Genomic DNA, 18911 nt, shown 5'->3' on the forward strand with positions numbered 1-18911 from the left:
ACCATTCTACTTTCCCTCTTACGAACTTGGCTACTCTGGCCACTTCATATATGTGGAATCATACTGTTTTTGTCCTCTCGTGAATGGCTTGTTTCCGCATAGTGTCCTTGAGGGTCATCCATAGGTACTGTAGCATGTGCATCAGAATTTCTTTTTGAGGAAGTACATTTTTAAAAATGTATTTTCACAGCATGTAAAATAGAGGTCACAGAAACCTCTAGATTTCTACACTAGGACTCGTTTATCTTGCGTGGAAGAACTCTGTAGCTTGCCGGCAGAGCTGGGAGAACCAGGTCCTGACATACTTGGTTATTGGGATGCCAGAGACGGATGGAAGCAGACTGTGCCAACGGGGTAGAAGACGGGAAAGTGTAGAAGCAGGGGTTGCTACAGTCTGGGGTCTCACTTGGGTGGAACAGAGAGGCTTGTGTGTCTTAGGATTACATCTTACCGCGTAATCACGTGTTCACAATGTAGGTCTGGGTCAAAACATCTATCCAGAACAGTTAACCAAAAAAGTTTGCGTATTCAAAGTTGTAAATAGCCCTTCAGCTATCTGAGAGGCATGATTAGTCAGTGACTCATTGACCAGCTGTTCCGGTTAGTTGAGGTTTTGCCATATTTAACATCTCATTTCTGTATTCATGGAAAACTAGTGAGTTTTTAAAGAGGCTCAATAATCTACTTAATAATATTACTACATAAATAATGCTTTATATTTTAAATTTATTGTATTACTTTAACTTTGCATTTGTGAAATACAGATATCCAGTCATAGAGGGAAAGCAGGTTTGACAGAATTAAGGATTACACGTTGAACAGTTAGCACTTTCAGAATGGCTAAAGAGCTGTAAATTTTTTCTTTCATTGTTGTTTTAACTCTTATTGTTTAAATGCCTGTATTAGTGTAGTAAACATGGGTGAGTCTCCTGAATACTCTGTTACTGGAAAAGGGCAGATACTTTGGGGCATTTCTTGATCACCGCTCCTATGACTGCCTTGTTGACAAGGCTGCTTTTGATTATCTTTCTTGAAACCCTTGAAAAATTGACAATGGCATGAAGCCTGATTTTCTTTTCTTTTCTTTTCTTTTCTTTTCTTTTCTTTTCTTTTCTTTTTTTTTTTGGTGCCTTAACTTACTGCTCAGTTCTTAAGGAAATCAGAGTGGTTAGTTGCTTCCTAGAGTTAGTAAGGTTTTTCTGAATGTGTCAGTTTCTTTGACAGATACCGTCCCTAGGACACTAGTGAGCACCTCTTTTACACCATTCTCTCCCTATTGTGGGTCATTGGTGCTCCTGAATTGTCAGTTAGATATTTTGAAAAGCCCAATTTATACACCAGAGTCATTTTGTTAATTTTTAAAAATAAACATTGGTGTTTGTGAGTAAACTGTTAGACATTCTTTTTTTTTTTTTTTTTTCTTTTTTAAGTGAGCTTCCTGCCCAACACGGGGCCTGAACTCACAACCCTGAGATCGAGTCATATGCTCTACCAACCCAGCCAGCCAGGCGCCCCATCCTTTCCTTTTTTAAAAAAAAAATTAGTAGATAGGTGTTCTTTCCAGGAGTATAGTTTCCTTTTTATTCGTTTTCATTTTTATTATTGAGCAAAATGGGCAGGAGTAGGTAGTCTGGTAACTAAAGGTAGAAATTTGAAAAACTTTGAGTGTTTTGTTGTTGTGATTATGGTCATTTATGATATTTGAACCCCTCAACTTCTCAATGTAATTAATGTTTATTATTTCCATTTTGTTTCCTTTTTAAAAAATTTTTTTTTAACATTTATTTATTTTTGAGACAGAGAGAGAGAGAGAGAGCATGAACAGGGAAGGGTCAGAGAAAGAGGGAGACACAGAATCCGAAACAGGCTCCAGGCTCTGAGCTGTCCGCACAGAGCCCGACGCGGGGCTCAAACCCACGGACCGCGAGATCATGACCTTAGCCGAAGTCGGACGCCCAACCAACTGAGCCACCCAGGCGCCCCCCATTTTGTTTCCTTTTTAAAGCTGGTTTCCCAGTCTTCAGTGATGAGTTATATTTACATTTAAAATGTACATAGTTTTTATTATTAATACAAATAACATTGTACATAAATTGGGAAACAGATCTGCTCCTAGATGTTACAGGGGTGGGAGGGTGCTTTTTCCTTAAGGGGCACGTAGGGTCTCCAGGGTGAACTGAGAGCAGCTTTAAATGACTCAGTTGTCAGATCCGGTTGCCAGTAGTGGGCATGACAAGGGAATGGAGAGTTGGGTGGGCTCTTGTGGCCTTCCCTTGTAGGGTGGATCTCCCTTTTTTGCAATGAGTGCTTGAGGAGGGTTGCATGACTCCTGCTGCCAGACCCAGGGCCTTAAGGCACTACAGGGTTCTGAAGACCTTGTCCCAATGTCCCCGCCCAGTCTTTACCCTCATCTTGGCTTCCTATTAACATGTCTAAAAGGAGCTCTTTCCAGAATACCTCTACTAGTGAAATCTTAGATTCCGGTGTGGTGTTTTTCTACAGCCTCCTCAGGAGGCTTCCATACTCCCCCATCTCATTGTGATCTCCTTTTTCTCTGAGTTCCAGCCCCTTCAGATCTGGACCCATTGTCCAGTCTTTCACTTGCTTCCTAGCCAGTACCCTTACTCTTACCCCCTTGCCCTTCTGTAGCCTCTGCTTTGTAGAAAACCATTTCTAACCAGTCTAGCCTGTGCCCTCTCTGTTATCGGACACAGGCTATTGCAAATTCAGGGTCTCCTCCTAAAGTGGCCCTGTGTGTGGATGGCCCCACAGGGTCCTGTCTTGAGGAAGACCCTTTTCTTTTTGCCTTCCATGACCTTTTCAGACCCACCCTTGTTTCTCTGTTTACAGCTCTCTTGGTGGATTCATCCACGTTTAGACCACCTAGCCCTCTTAAACCTTTCTGTTAAGCTTTGTATCCACATGTCCTTTACTGTCTGGACCTTTCCAATTTGAATGCCCCACTGGTCCCTCAAAAGGCACAGGTCCAAAACAATTCCTTATTCTACTCCAAAGCTGCTACTCTTCCAGTAGGCCTGTCTGCCGAGATCTCCTTCTCTACGTTCCTCCTCAGCGATGGTAGTAATGGTGTTTGTTTCATCGTGCGGCAGCTCTCCTGTGGAACTCAGTCTTCTTCAGTTACCAGCCTCTGACTTAAGAACGTTCATGCAATTCAGACTTGTTAGCTTTCAAACGTTTTTAAAGCTATGGAACCCTTTGTTCAAATGAAATCTTTCTAGGAAGCCTGATATGTAACCTAAATAAAACTAGAGGTCTCCTGGGGGGCCTCCCAGGGCTGCCCTCCTCCTCCCCCTCCCACCTCCTCCCCACTCCTCTCCTTCCTCCCCCTCCCACCTCCTCCCCACTCCTCTCCTTCTTCCCCCTCCCACCTCCTCCCCACTCCTCTCCTTCCTCCCCCTCCCACCTCCTCCCCACTCCTCTCCTTCCTCCCCCTCCCACCTCCTCTCCACTCCTCTCCTTCCTCCCCCTCCTCTTCTTCCTCCCCCTCCTCCATCCTCCCCCCTCCTACTCCCTCCTCCCCCTCCCCTCTCCATCCTTCCCCCTCCTCCTCCCTCCTTTCCCTCCCCCCTCCTCCCCCTTCCCCCCCCCCCCCCCCCCCCCGCTCCTCCTCCTCTGGGCAGATTTGGCATCCGGCGCCTGGACTCTGTACAGGGAGCTTCTGCAGTTACTTCTAGTACTGCCCTGAGGGCACTCTGTGTATTTGAAAATCGCTTTATGTTTTGCACCCACCTCTTTCCCATTGGTTTTCCTTTGGAAATTTTTAATTGTGACTGATAAACATAAAATTAGTGCCAGTGATGAATCTGCCAAGGAAACGGAAAGCCACTTTGGAAAGTGAAACTGGGTATTAAAAGAGCCAGCTCCTTAAATGCTGAAACCTTCAGAAGTGCCCAACGGCTTCTTTCAAAATTTACATGTCTCTTCTGACTGTACTTTTCTGTCTTTAAAGCTGCATTTCTATAACATGAACATTCAAGATAAACTTAGTTTAATTTTACTGTTTTTGTTTTGTCCCTTGACCAGTATAGCAGGTTTATTCAACCCACAGTGTTACTAAAATGTTAAGTATTTGTAGTGAAAAATGTAAACATTGTTCTGTTGACTCCAAATGGTCCCCCCATCTTCCCTGCTCTCCAGTTAATCTGACACTGTGGCCAGATAGAGCTCTCTAAACAAATTTGATTTTATCATGGAGAACTCTCACTGCCAGTAGGGATGAAGTCCAAACTCCTGCGGAAAGCATGCAGAATCTTCGAAGAGCTCCTCTTGTGTGACCTGTCCCGCTCATCTCCCTCTCTCTCACATGCTTCCCCCTGCTCCCAGCTGCACCGAGACCCTGCTCTTCTGCAAATCCTTTTCCATGGATGTCCCTCTGTCTAGAGTGTCCTTCCACTAACACAGCACTTCAGAAATGTCAATCTTGCGTGTACCACTTTCATGCTTTTTGCCGTATTCAATTACCATAATCACTTTTAATATTAAAAAATTGACTTTTGAATATTTGATTTTTAACTTAAATTTTATAAAGTATTATTACATTTAAAAATGAAAAATAATGAAATACAAGTAATAAATCTAATCAGTTTATTAAAATACTTCAGTAAGGTTTTCAACAAAGCCCTTTCTTCATACTTAAATATTTTTATTTTTTAAATTTTTTAAATTATTTTTTTAATGTTTATTCTTGAGAGAGACAGAGCATGAGTGAGGGAGGGGCAGAGAGAGAGAGGGAGACACGGAATCCGAAGCAGGCTCCAGCCTCTGAGCTGTCAGCACAAGCCATGGCTTGAACTCACAAGCCATGAGATCATGACCTGAGCCAAAGTTGGATGCTTAACCAACTGAGCTACCCAGGCACCCCCATACTTAAATATTTTTAAAACTTAGGTACCTGATAGTAGATGATATTAAGGAATTGTTGATTATTTTTCCTTTTTCTTTTTTTTAGGTGTGCTAATGACATTGTGATTATATAGGAGAATGCCCTTATTCCTGGGGGACAGCAGCTGAAGCGTTTAGAGGTGAGGTGTCATGATGTCTCCACTACTTCCAGATAGCTCAGGAAGTATACATACATGTAGGTACATATACACAGATAAAGCTAATTGGGAAATAGTTAATCATTTTTGAATCTAAGTGGAGAGTATTTGGATTTTTTCTTTGAAAATTTTGATGAAAGCCTGTTTTTGTTTGAGATGGGGAGAGTATAAAAATGGCTGCGAGAAAAGTTGGTATTAATAAAAATTTTTAGGGGCACCTGGGTGGTGCTGTTGGTTGAGTGTCTGACTCTTGATTTTGGCTCAGGTCATGATCTCGCAGTTCGTGGGATCAAGCCCTGCGTTGGTCTCTGCGCTGACAGCATGGAGCCTGCTGGGGATTCTCTCTCTCCCTCTCTCTCTGCCTCATCTCTCAAAATAAGTAAATTAAAAAAAAAAAATAAAACAAGTTTTTAATCTCAGCTCATGACGAGTAACACACAGACACACAGACACACACACAGCACAGATCCACTTGTTGAAGTGACATGTAGACTTGCATTTTTGTGTGGCGGGAACACCACATAATTGAAGTTCTTTTTAAAAGATAATTAACTTTAAAATTGAGATATGGTTGACATACAGCATTGTATTGGTTTCAGGTGTGCAACACAGTGATTCAATATTTGTATATATTAGGGGATGATGACCACAGCAAGTCTAGTTAACATTCTTCACCACACACAATTACAAAGCTTTTTTGTGTGTGTGTGATGAGGACTTTTAAGATTTATTCTCTTAGCATATATGCAATACAGTATTATTAACTATAATCGCTGTGCTGTACGTTACATCCCAGGACTTAATTTATTTTATAATTGGAAGTTTGTGCTTTTGAAGTTTTTAATAAGATTTTATTTAAGCAATAGCTGTGAACTTACAGTTGCAAGTTTTATGTGTTAACACCCCCCCCCCCACCATCCCACCATAAAAATTCTATATAATATTCTTTAAAAGAAAGAGCCTTTACAGCCCCTACATTTTCTTCTGTCCCACCAGTGGCTTGGGTGTTGTGCAGAGTGGAATGCACTGAGGAAATCCCTGCTTGCCCTGTAAGACTCCAGTCGTGTGTGAGGTCTCCCTTCCTAGACTGCTCTTGGCCACATTAACTACCCTGGGTGCTCATGTGCTAGTATTCTACTCTTACAAATATTACAGTTGTAATTATGTATTCAGTGTTTCTCATCTCTACCAGAACGTGAGCTCAAGGTCAGAGACCGTGTTTTCCTCCCCATCAGTACCTCGCACAGCCTAGCAGAGAGCAGGCGGTGGGTAACTACGCCTGATGGAGGCACACAGGCAGCATTGCAGTACCACCGTCTGTAACATTTCTTTCCCCACGAAAATGCATTGTGTGCAAAACAAGAAGCTATCATGTTTAGTCAGATTCCATCTTGTCACTCCCAGGTTTAGAGCCTGCCAGTGACTTTCCGTAGTCATTACAGTAAAATCCAAACTCCTTTTGTGGCCTGTAATGCCTTTTGTGATTTGTCCCCTACCCGTCTCTGCCATGTTTCCACTGCTTTCCCATGTTTTTTCTGTCCCTCCAAGCACACCAAGTTTATTATAGTTAGTTCCTTTTCATCATAGGATGATGGGGGCTTCAGCTCAGGGGTGAAACTTGCTTCAATATCCTTACCTTCACTCCAGGTACTACTTTCATATGGCTGTTTGGTTTTCTTTATGGCATTTATCACTATATGAAATTATCTTATTTTCAGCTCACTTTTGTATTTAAATTAAAAAATTTAATTTATTGTATACGCTTTGAAGGCACACTGTAGAGAATATTAAAATCTACTCCAGTGATGTTTTTCCTTATTGCTCCTTGTGGGAGAACTAGACAACGCCCTGATGCATTGTTCTTGTATATACTATTGTAACCTTCATGAAGACAGGAACTGGGTCTTTTTTTTTTTTAATTAGGTTTTTAATTTCAATTCCAGTGTAGTTAACAGAATGCTATATTAATTTCAAGGGCACAACACAGTGATTCAACACTTCCATACAACACCTGGTGCTCATCACAGCAAGTGCCCTCTTTAATCTCCATCACCTATTTCCCTCAACCCCTACCCCATCCCCTCTGGTGACTATCAGTTCTCTGTGGTTAAGAGTCTGTTTCTTGATTTGCCTCTCTCCCTTTCTCTCTCTTTCTTTCCCCTTTCTTGTTTGTTTTGTTTCTTAACTTCCACATATGAGTGAAATCCTATGGTATTTGTCTTTCTCTGACTGGCTTATTTCACTTAGCATAATACTCTCTAGCTCCATCCATGTTCTAAATGGCAAGATTCCATTCTTTTTTAGGGCTGAGTAATATTCCATTGTATGTACATACCACATCTTCTTTACCCATTCATCAGTCAGTGAACACTTGAGCTGCTTCTCTTAATGTGGCTTTTGTAAATAATGCTGCAATAAACACAGGGGTGCATGTATCCATTTCAGTTAATGTTTTTGTATTTTGGGGGTAAATACCCAGTAGTACAATTGCTGGATCATAGGGTAGTTCTATTTGTAACTTTTTGAGGAACCTTCATACTGTTTTCCACACTGGCTGCACCATTTGGCATCCCCACCAGCAGTGCAAGAGGAGGAATTGGGTCTGTCTTAACCAGCATGGCGTGCCTGCTACTGAGATAGTGCATGGCAAATACATCTATGTTAAATGGAGGTGTGAATAAACAACCAACCTGTAGATGATCTAGGAAGTCATTTTTTCCCCCAGAGTCCAGAGATTTTTGTACAGTGTTATATAGTTTAATTCTGGATGTTCAGAATTTTTTTCATGAGAACTCAGCATTTTGCTGCTTAGAGTATCTATTTTGGTTAATGTTTTAGGTTAGCAAAATTTCTTTCCTTAACTTCATTGTCATTATTTCAACTTAGTATTTTTTCCAAGGTAACTGCACATCTATAGGTCTTCAACAAATATATTTCCATTAGTAAAAATCCAGTTGGAGGGCATTAGTTACAGTCATTTGCTTTACTTTTTCTGGTAGTAGTTGTAGAGGTGGTCAGCAGTCTGGTTCTGTGTGGGGGTGAGGTTGTGCCACCTGCCACTTCGTTTGCCCAGGTGTGACTGACTGATGAGAGCCTGTTACTGGCAGGTGCGTGAGCCCCATGCTGAGCTTCGGGATCAGACTGAGCGGATCTGCTGTCCTCTCACTGTTGTTAACTGAATCGGTGCTCTGGGGTCCCTGAGGCCAGGGAAGGCATCTGCAGAGGTGGAGGAGAGTTGGACATGCTTACTGAAGCTTTATCTGCAGTCCCTCTCCCCAGTCCTGCTTTGGAGAAGCTTTGGAAATTTTGAAGCTATAGGGAGAAACCCTCTAGTTTTTTTACTGAAGTGACTTTTGCTGGGGTGAGTAGGAAATTTGGACTCTTCAGAAATTCTAAAGTTCTTTGTAAGTTTAGAGATAAGATCTTCGGTGAAACTGTTTCCTCATAAAATCTGATTAGAACACAATATTAACATATGAAATGTAACTGACTTTAGTTATGGACTTACTAACGAATCCTTTAAACTTTGGTTACATTAGAGCCAGACATTTAGGAGATTTTTGCATCTTGGTTTGAGAAGCAAGTGAAAAAAAAAATTTTTTTTTAACATTATGGCAAGAAATTGGCTATGGCTTTGGAGGAGGAAGGTAGAGTGGACCTCTGTATATCCACGCCACACTTGTTTAAATAAATTCAAATTTTTCTGCAAAGAATTAGAGATGGATAAGAAAGAAGAGATTGCATATTATTATTTTTATTTTTTAAGATTTTATCATTGAGTAATCTCTACATCCAACATGGGGCTTGAACTCACAACCCTGAGATCAGACTTACATGCTCTACCAACTGAGCCAGCTGGGCGCCCTGAGATTGCTTTTAATAGCAACACTTTTTCTTCCATTGCTTTAATTTTATCATGATCACAGACTTAAGGACTTGTTAATTTTAACAGGGATACGTGTACCTAGTAAAATATGTTCAAATTGTGAAAAAGTGTACTCCTTTACTGAGACCCTCAGTCCCTTCTGTAGGCCACTGTTACTCCTACTTTCTTTTTTCTTTCCAGAAAAATTCTATTTGTATAAAAACATATATTTCCCTACCCACTTAAAAAAAAAAAAACAATTGGTAGGGCTCTTTTCATTTATTTTTATTTTTTTTAAGTTTATTTCTATTTGTTTTGAGAGAGATGGAGAGCAAGCAGGAGGGAGACAGAGAGAGGGAGATAGAATCCTAAGCAGGCTCTGTGCTAACGGCAGGCATGACCTGAGCCACAGCCAAGAGTTAGTGCTTTACCGACTGAGCCACCCAGTCGCACCGGTACTCTTCATTTAAAATATCTGAGGTATATCAAAGTACACAAAGCCCTGCCTCATTCTTTTTTTTATATTATTATTATTTTTTAACATTTATTCACCTTTGAGAGACAGAGCACAAGTGGGGGAGGGGCAGAGAGAGATGGAGACACAGAATCTGAAGTAGGCTCCAGGCTCTGAGCCGTCAGCACAGAGTCTGATGTGGGGCTTGAACCCACGAACTGTGAGATCATGACCTGAGTCGAAGTCCAACATTTAACCGACTGAGCCACCCAGGCGCCCCCTGCCTCATTCTTTTAATGATTATCTAGGAGTCTGTTATATTGGATGCACCTTGTTCTTTTTCTTCCTCTTTTTCTTTTAAAGTAGGCTTCATGGGCGCCTGGGTGGTTCAGTCGGTTAAGCAACTGACTTCAGCTCAGGTCATGATCTCACAGTTCATGAGTTCGAGCCCCATGTCAGGCTGTTCCAGTGTCAGCACAGAGCCCGCTTCAGATCCTCTGTCTCCCTCTCTCTCTGTTCCTCCTCTGCTTTCACACGTTTTCTCTCTGAAAAATAAATAAACGTTAGAAAAAATGTTTCTTTAAGAAAAAAATACGGGGCGCCTGGGTGGCGCAGTCGGTTAAGCGTCCGACTTCAGCCAGGTCATGATCTCGCGGTCCGTGAGTTCGAGCCCTGCGTCGGGCTCTGGGCTGATGGCTCGGAGCCTGGAGCCTGTTTCCGATTCTGTGTCTCCCTCTCTCTCTGACCCTCCCCCGTTCATGCTCTGTCTCTCTCTGTCCCCCCAAAAAAAAAAAAGTTGGAAAAAAAAAAAAAAGAAAAAAGAAAGCAGGCTTCATGCCCAACATGGGATTTGAACTCATGACCCCAAGCTGAAGAGTCGCATGCTCTACCTACTGAGCCAGCCAGGTGCTCCCAGGATGCATGTTAATTTATTCAGCCAGTTCCCTATTTGTATACATTTTGTGTTATTTCCAGTTTTTTAATGCTACAAACAGTACCATGGATTAATGATAACTGAATGTGCTTGGATTAAGATGAGCTTTGTAATATTTAAAGTTTTTTTCTGAGTTAGTGTATCTGTAGAAAAATGTTCTCCAACCCGTCCCTGTCCCCCAAATCCAGAGAAAAGAGGAAGTGGGTGCAGTGGAGTAAGCGTAGTAGGAGGCAGAGTCATGTAGAGGCCTTCTGCCTGCTCTGCCACTCTCCCCCCTTTCCCTGCTGCAGGAGAGGTGCTGCAGACTGAGTTCCTGAAGCGTCTGTAGATGTCCGTAGATGTCCATAGGCTGCTGACGTGTGGACCAGGCCTTTAGAGTCCAAGCCCTGAGTGCATGCTGCTTGTTACAAATTTAGATAATTTGTTTTGGTTTTTGGTTTTGAGACAATTGCAGCACCATGGATTGGCTAACAAATTATATCACTTTCTGGAAGTGTATTTGTGTTCCTTTGCTCGTTTGGCAGATATGTACCTAAATTAAAAAATAAAAACCAGTTGATTTTTATTTGAGCTACTTGGCAAGGAACTTTAAACATGATGCTTTGGTTCCAGTACAGTAATTTCTGAAGAAACTGAATTTGGAATGTTGATGCATTCTGTAGTTGAACCCTGTTCAACTCAGTATATCCCAGTAGTCTGAGTTCTTAGTTATGACACTTCAGAACACTACTCAGAGCACATATTCATACCCCCATCAGTGTCTCCTCTGTGTACTGCTGTTGCTTCTAAAATACTTTCCTCAAAACATGTATGACAGTTCTTGGTAGTGTATTCTTTCTCTTTGCGTTCGTACAGTCCTAACCCGTGACTGTGTCCTGTGTTCAGAGGACGTGCACGCTGAGCCAGTGGCGGGCAGGTGGGCATGTGCTAGTGGTCTGTGAGTGTCATTGCTCTTGGCTGTAGTGATGGTCAGCCACTGAGGGTGCCCCTGGGTGTTCCTGAGCCAAGTGTGTTTGCTCTGCTGTGGCCTTCTTTCTGCCACTTATTTTATGTTCTAGTGAATAGTTCTGACCTATGGAGGCAGGCAGAAGGCTGTGACTTGTAGACTTGGGTTGTGGCGAAGAAAGTGTCACACAGTATCAGATACTATGTCGGAAAGCAAGTTTTAAAGGTGCCTACAAGAAGGGATATGAGAAGTATAGAAATCAGTAGGTTAGTCAGATTCTTTATCTTGTGAAAGGCTTTGTAAGACCACAGGAGAGCCTGGTGAGTTGGACCATCGAGTGCTTAAAGAACAGGTGGCTTGAAGACATGTTTTCACTTGAAGAATTTGAAGGGCAAGCCAATTACTTGTGGACAATGCCTGATACATTTATACAGGGACTCTGCTTTAACGAGCTCTGAGATTCTTCCATTCATTCTTGTTGAAAAAGGTGCTCCCGATTGGCTAGTGCGCACCCTAGGACAAGTCCGAGGTACCTGAGGCAGAGGTAGGCGGATTTCTTTCTTTTGTGACGGTGGCAGTGCTCCTCCCTGGTGGCAGGAGTGTTATTGCTGCCGTAGAAAGTTGTATGTTTTCCCCTCAGTACTGAATCAGAGGTAACCATGATACCATGGCTAAATAGCTATGAAGTGTGAAGCATTAGTGTCAGGAGTTTAAGGAATGCCAAGTGGAGTGAGCTCCCTGCCCTGGAGAAGCTTACGGTTCTGTGGTAAGACATGCCACGGAATAGCTGGTGTTTAAGTGCTGTCAAAAGAGGTACAGAGTGCCTACCGTGGAATGTACTTTGGCAGGGGTGTCGGAGGGGCTGATGTCTTACGGGGTATTGTTTTGGGAAATCATTTTTGTGGGAGGAAAGGTCAGGGAATGAGTGATCAGTGAATACTTATTCATATATTGTATTGTTAGTGTAAGACTTCCTGATAAACTAAATTATTTGGTTTTTTAATGGAGGAAGTGCTCAGTGTAAAGAAGAAAATAACCCTGAACTTTTCCTTTAAAAATCCCTTTCCAAGCCTTTATCTTTAGTGCTGTTTCCTCCTAAAAGCTTTAACCCTGGTGAGATTCCTTCTAGCTCTTTCTCTTTGAAAGCAGTAGAGGAAGCAAAGAGCTAGCTCTAACGTTTCCTGGGCTGTTCACATCTGGAACTTAGGCCTACAGGGACCCACCTGGAATTGGAGGAGTGTGTAGTAGTCAGGATATGGGGGTGGAGGGAAAACTCATCCTCTGGCTGTGAGCTTGCAGCTTGGCAAGAGTTATATTATGTCCTTAGTGGGCCCCAAACTTTGTATTTATGTTATCTGTTGAGCTCCCGTATTTGCTCTTTAATTGCCGAGGGAGCTTATTATGTTGAGTGCTTATATGTGAATCATTTTAACTGTTTCGATTTATGGTTCTCATTTTGTGAATCTTCCCTTTCCAATACAGGTTAATCTTAAACTTTTTATTATTAATTTTTAAAATAAACTAGTTTCGGTAGAATGGTAATAAGGGGACCACAAATGTAAGTTTATGTCAGCTGACTAGAGAATTTTGGTGGGGTAGGTTGTAGATGAAAAGAAGTACCTGTTTGTTAAAGCTTGTTACTTTTCCTATTTATACTTTCTGGGTGTTTGTTTGTTTGCTTATTTATTTATTTAGTTTTGAGAGAGAGAGAGAGAGAGAGAGAGAGAAAGAGAGAGAGAAGAGTAAGAGAGCATGCATGTGCATGGGGAAGGGGCAGAGAGGGAGAGAGAGAATCCCAAGCAGGCTCTGCACTGTCGGCACAGAGTCCGACTTGGGGCTCCATCCCACGTACAGTGAAATCATGGTCGGATGCTTAACGGACCAAGCCACCCAGGTGCCCTGCTATTTATACTTTTAAGTGCTTGTTTGAGAAGTAAATATTACCTTGGCAGTTTGGTTTTTTTTCTTTTTTTAAGTTTTTAAAGTTTGTTTATTTTGAGAGAGAGAGAAACGGAACGAGTGGGGAAGAGCAAAGAGAGAGAAAGAGAGAGAACCCCAGGCAGTCTCAGCCTGATGGGGGGCTTGACACACAAACCGTGAAATCATGACCTGAACTGAAATCAAGAGTCCGATGCTTAACTGACTGAGCCACCCAGGGGTCCCAGCAATTTGCTTTTATATGTGGTGATATTTGTAGTACTAATGGTCAAAAGTTAATTTTTCTTTAAATAATTTTAAACTTTATGCTTTCTTAGGAGTGATGAATTACATTTTGGGGCAGAACTTTCTCTAAAGGACTGCACTTACGTCGCTGCTCCAGCCATCCATTTGGGGGCAAGCTTCGTTCCCACAACACAGCCCAACACTTTTAACAAGCAAAATCCATTTCTAAGTGTTGGCAATAATTGTTATAAAGCTTGTGTGCCAAAGCTGACTTCTCTTCTTTGGTTCTTACCTCGTCTCACTTCTGTTTATGAATGGGTCTGAACTAGTTTCCAGTCTCATGTTCAAAGCAGACCCTTTCAGCAGGGAGGACTATGAGTGGAGATAGTGGTGGCAGCAGTTCGCAAAAGCCCAGCATTACTTTGGGGCTGGACATAAGGGTTCTTTTGAGAGGCTGGAGTTACCAAGGAAAACTGAGAATGTGTTCAGGACCCTCACTCTTAAACATACAAGAAAGTAAAAATATATTTCAGAAATATTGCCATCCACTGTTAAACTATGTTTTGGTGCATGAAGAAAGATCAAGCTTCATTTATATCTAGGCTTTATTGCCTTCATCCAAAAATTAAGGGAATGGGACTTTCAGATTTCTTCTAGTTTTAAAATTCTTCACTGCAGGCACTTGGTTGGCTGAATCACTTGAGCGTCTGATTCTTGACTTTGGCTCAGGTCATGATCCCAGGGTCATGGGATTGAACCCCACATTGGGCTCCCCACTGAGCGTGGAGCCTTTCTCTCTCTCTCTCTCTCTCTCTGCCTGTCTCTGGCTCATGTGCGTGCTGGCGCTCTCTCTAAAAAAAAAAAGAAAGAAAAATTTCTCATTGCTTTCTAGAAAATTTACATATGATTATTTTTCTCTTAGAATTATAGTTAATAATGGGGCACCTAGGTGGCTCAGTCAGTTAAGCGTCCAAATTTGGCTCAGGTCATGATCTCGCGGTTTGGGAGTTCAAGCCCCACATTGGGCTCTGGTGGGACAGCTTGGAACCTGGAGCCAGCTTCAGATTGTGTGTCTCCCTTTCTTTCTTTCTATCCCTTCCTCTCTCTCTCTCTCTCTCTCTCTCTCTCTCTCTCTCTCTCAAAAATAAATATTAAAAAAAAATTAAAAGAAATTAGCTAATAAGGTAATACTTTAATCTGGTCAGCTAAATTTATAGGTACTATAAATTCTGTATTTCTATATTGATTCTTTACATTTGTATAAAAATATTATAACCGTATCATGTTATACATAGTTTTTCCCTGTATTGACTATTGCAGAATGTTAATTTACAATTTAATTTTCTTTGGCTAAAGCTATTATATTCTCACTGGGTAGGAGTCCTATAGGAATTTCTATTGTGTGAATTCCAGCAAGATTCACGGACCAGCCCCTGACTTTTTAAGGATCAGGTAGGAGTTCACAATCTATTCAGAATTTGCTCAGCGTCCTCATTGTCACCACCTTGGTCCTAGCTATCATCCAGTCTCCTTTGGACTGTTTCAGTAGTCTCCTAACTGGTCCCCTGCTTTCTGCCCTTGCTGCTTCCAAGTCTGCCCTTGACACAGAGGGATTCTGTTGATAGCTAAGTCATGTGATGTCATTCCTCTGCTCAGAAATCTACTATAGCTAATGTCTTTATTGTATCCTACAAGGCTTCGTGGCCTACCCCCCCACCTCTCAGACTTCCTCCCTTTATCTGTTCTGGCCATGTAGGACTCCTGCTTTTCTCTAGCAGGCAAGAAGGCTCCCTCCTTAGGGCCTTTGCACGTGTTGTTCCTCTGCCTGGAATGCTCTTCCTGTAGATATGTGCACGACTGGCTCCCTCACTTCCTTGGGCTCTTTTCCCAAAAATCACCTCCGTGACCTGTGTATCTAAAATTTCAGCCCTCCTCTGCTTCATATCCCTGCCCTGCTTAGTTTACTTTTTTTTTCTCCTAAGCATTGATTATCTAACACTGTGTGTTGTATTTATGTTTTGTGTATTATCTCTCCCTTCCACTAGAATGTAAGCTCTTTGAGGACAGGGATTTTTGTCTGTGTTGTTTACTCCTGTGTGTCTAGCACCTATAACAGGGTCTGGCCTATGGTAGGTGTGCAGTAAAAATTTGTTGAATGAGTGAATGAACAAATGAATATTTCTTAGCACAGAAATAGCACAGGTTCACCCTGGTCTGTGAATTATATAAATTCTGAATTTAGTGGACTGTCAGTGTCTAGTTGGAAACCACTCCAGGTGCTTCAGTCAAAAAGGGGTGTATCTCTAGGAACTAGATAGAGGGGCTGGAGGAGCAAATGGGGAAGGTGGTATTACTAAGAGCCCACACACCCCCATTTTGATTTGATGCTGCTGGAGTTCACTATCACCAAGTAGGAACCTGTCCTCCTCTTGGGGCTGCTGGCAGAGCCTCATGGGGGAACCCAGCTATAAGGGCCTGGAAATGTAGATTTCAGGCCCGCTGATTCGGGGACAGTCTAGAAGCGTAGGCTTGGGGCTAAGTACTGGCACAAACTGTCCAGCACAGGGGGTATTTATTTAATTCATTTGGGGAGATAAACTTAGCTGTAGGACAAACTAAATTGAGTAGTTTGGGCTGTGATGCCAAATTAATAGCAGAGGGTAAGATTTGAGATCATGAGTGAAACATAGAAAGCTAAGAAATCCCAGCTTAGCCTAGTCACATCCATGTGTTGAACCGCAAAACTGAACTCAGCTTCTAGAAATGGAACACGACAGGAAACATATCTTTACTGTGGCCATGATCTCTTAGCATGATTAAGTGCTCATTTCCGTGAGTTCGTTCAGTAAATCTGTATTTAGGCCCAATTGTGTCCCAGATTAGATCTCTGTCACCTAAAGGATCATACTGGCCTCTCCTAATCTGATTACAGACTGGTTACTCTGAGTCTTGCTGTCATTTACAGGCCTAGGATGTGACAGGCTTGTATTTATGGTACCTCTGACCAAGTGCTCCTTTCTCTGCTGCCGAAATTGTCCCTCGCTCCCCATCCCCCAAGACCAATCGCCAGCATTTTCTTGCTCTTCTCCCTTCCTTTCTCTTCTGACTTTATAACAAGGGCAACAAAGTCTAAATGTATTTGATTGCTAACCATATTCATGTTCAGTACTCATCAATATTTATGACATTGATCTATCAATAATAAGCTTATTTTTATTAGGATGATAGCATTTCTTAAAGTTTATTTTTGAGAGAGAATGAGTGAGTGAGCAGGGGAGGGGTAGAGAGAGAGGGAGAGAGAGGATCCCAAGCAAGCTCCGCACTGTCAGTGCGGAGCTCTACGTGGGGCTTGAACCCACGAACTCTGAGATCATGACCTGAGCCGAGATCAAGAGTCAGATGTTTTTAACCAACTGAGCTACCCAGGCACCCCTAGATGATAGCATTTTTAATCTCTCATGATGTGGAGGGAGAAAATAGTGGAAATGTTAGGAATTGGTGGGACCCCTGTTCCCTTTGCCCTTTTCCTCACTACCGTAGGCCCCAATTAAGACTGGCCCAGGGATTTAGGTTGAGTGTATGTTTCTTAGATGTGAAGTTTGTCATTGGTAGATCAAGGAACTAACTCCTCCCCTCCCTGCCCCCCCAACAAAATGAAATCCTGTGCAATGGTTATATTTATAGATTTGGAACTCTACCATGATTTTGTTTTTTTATGAAATTCACATCCTTTTTTCTCCTTAAAAGCTGAAATTCTGAGGGCTATTAATGTTAAAAAGGTCTCTTCAGAGCGTAATTTATCATGTTTTTTTTTGGTGAGTTAAATAATTTATGTTCAAGTACCAGCTTATTTCATTCATCAGATTATTTTTGATTTCTGTAATGCTGATTACTTTTATTTAAGGATGATTCTGTGCTACTTGTAAACATAAATTAATGAATCTTTCATGTGCTGGTTTGGATCCGTCTCATTATGTTCATGGATTCACTTGTAAGCATGTAATCGATTTCTTAAAATTGTATCTAGTTCAGTCCCTAACTTTGTAATAGGATTTAAAAATTATTTTCTTCATCCAAACAAACTGAAAATATGCTTCTGTTATTTTTATTTTCCTGCACACCAGAATAATTTCTATAGCAAAAAAATTAACTGGCAGAGCAGCTTAGATCCTTGTGTCCTTTGTGTCACCAAATAAATGAAGGCTTAATATTTGCATCTCTACTGACAGCCGTAGCATTTTATTGAATGCTATAGAGATGGAATCCTTGCGAGGAAGGACTGTACTGAGGGGTGGGAGGGACTCTGGCCTCTGGTGTGTTTGCCTGTTTAGTCTTCTGAATGTCCTTTTCTGAATTTGAAACGCCATGTTAGAACTATTACCGCATCAAAATTCTGTGAGAAAAATGTTCTATTTGAATTTAAGCAAAAAACACTTATTTTCTTCTGCATGCTTCCCCTACTTTCTCCCTTCAAATGGTTTTATTCCTACCCTGAAGTTGGTCTGGTTTGGAACCGTGGTTATTGGAGACTCTGTAGGAAGGTGCTGGGCTGACAATGCAGGGGCTGGGAGGCTGTGACCCAGAGCAGGTGGCAGGGCAGTCCTGCTTTCCTGTGTCCTCATGTGTTCCCAAGGAGTTGATGTCTTATGAAAACACCTTTAGAACCTGTCGTCAATTCATTTAAATTAAATCTCCAAGTGGCAAGAGAGTGCACTTGAGCCAGGAAAATATCTGTGACCCAGAGACACTTACTTTTGACTTCTTAGAGGCATTTGCTTTTATTTATTTAACTTTTTATTTTGAGACTTTTTTTTATTATGGCACATTTTATTTCATTTTATGTTTTTTAAGTTTATTCATTTATTTTGAGAGAGAAAGAGAGCGAATGGGGGAGGGGTAGAGAAAGAGGGAGAGAAAGAATCCCAAGCAGGCTCTGCACTGTCAGCGCGGAGCCCAATGTGGGGCTTGAACCCATGAACCATGAGATGACCTGAGCTAAAGTCAGCTGCTTAGCTGACTGAGCCACCCACGTGCTCCTATTATGGGACGTTTTAAACATACACAAATGAAGAGATAGTAATATGATGTACCCCCATTTACAGATAATCCCACATTAATGCTTTGTTATTTTAGAGGCATTGTAATGAATTTAGGCATAAAACACTTGGATTTTATATTTTCTTCTTCTTGGCATTGTTTTTTAAAATCATTTTTTAAAAAGTTTATTTTGAGAGAGGGAGAGAGAGAGAGAGAACAGGCGTGTGTGTGTGTGTGTGTGTGTGTGTGTGTGTGTGTATGTGTAGGGGAGGGAGCTGGGGGGGGTGGCTCAGAGAGAGAGGAAGAGAGAGAATAGCAAGCAGACTCTGCACTGCAGAGCTCAGTGCAGGGCTTGATCTCACAAAGTGTGAGATCATGACCTGAGCTGAAATCAGGAGTGTGAGATCATGACCTGAGCTGAAATCAGGAGTCAGATGCTTAACTGACTAAGG

General features: G+C 41.9%; 1 protein-coding gene across 17 annotated transcripts in view; it reads left to right on the forward strand.

Annotated features, from left to right (window-relative positions):
• Positions 1 to 18911, forward strand: part of SFMBT1 (Scm like with four mbt domains 1) — a 129778-nt gene that overhangs the window by 7023 nt on the left and 103844 nt on the right. For 10 of the 17 annotated variants that reach the window (XM_058726588.1, XM_058726577.1, XM_058726582.1 and 7 more), the window contains exon 2: positions 4970 to 5042. The exons of 4 other annotated variants lie outside the window; for them this stretch is intronic. The gene's annotated coding sequence lies outside the window, so the exon portion shown is untranslated. Of the gene's footprint in view, positions 1 to 4969; positions 5043 to 14800; positions 14875 to 18911 lie in introns of all 17 variants that reach the window. 3 more of the 17 variants (XM_058726580.1, XM_058726583.1, XM_058726585.1) reach the window with 1 other exon arrangement.

This window comes from Neofelis nebulosa, chromosome 4, assembly GCF_028018385.1.
Source record: "Neofelis nebulosa isolate mNeoNeb1 chromosome 4, mNeoNeb1.pri, whole genome shotgun sequence".
Classification (NCBI taxonomy): Eukaryota; Metazoa; Chordata; class Mammalia; order Carnivora; family Felidae; genus Neofelis; species Neofelis nebulosa.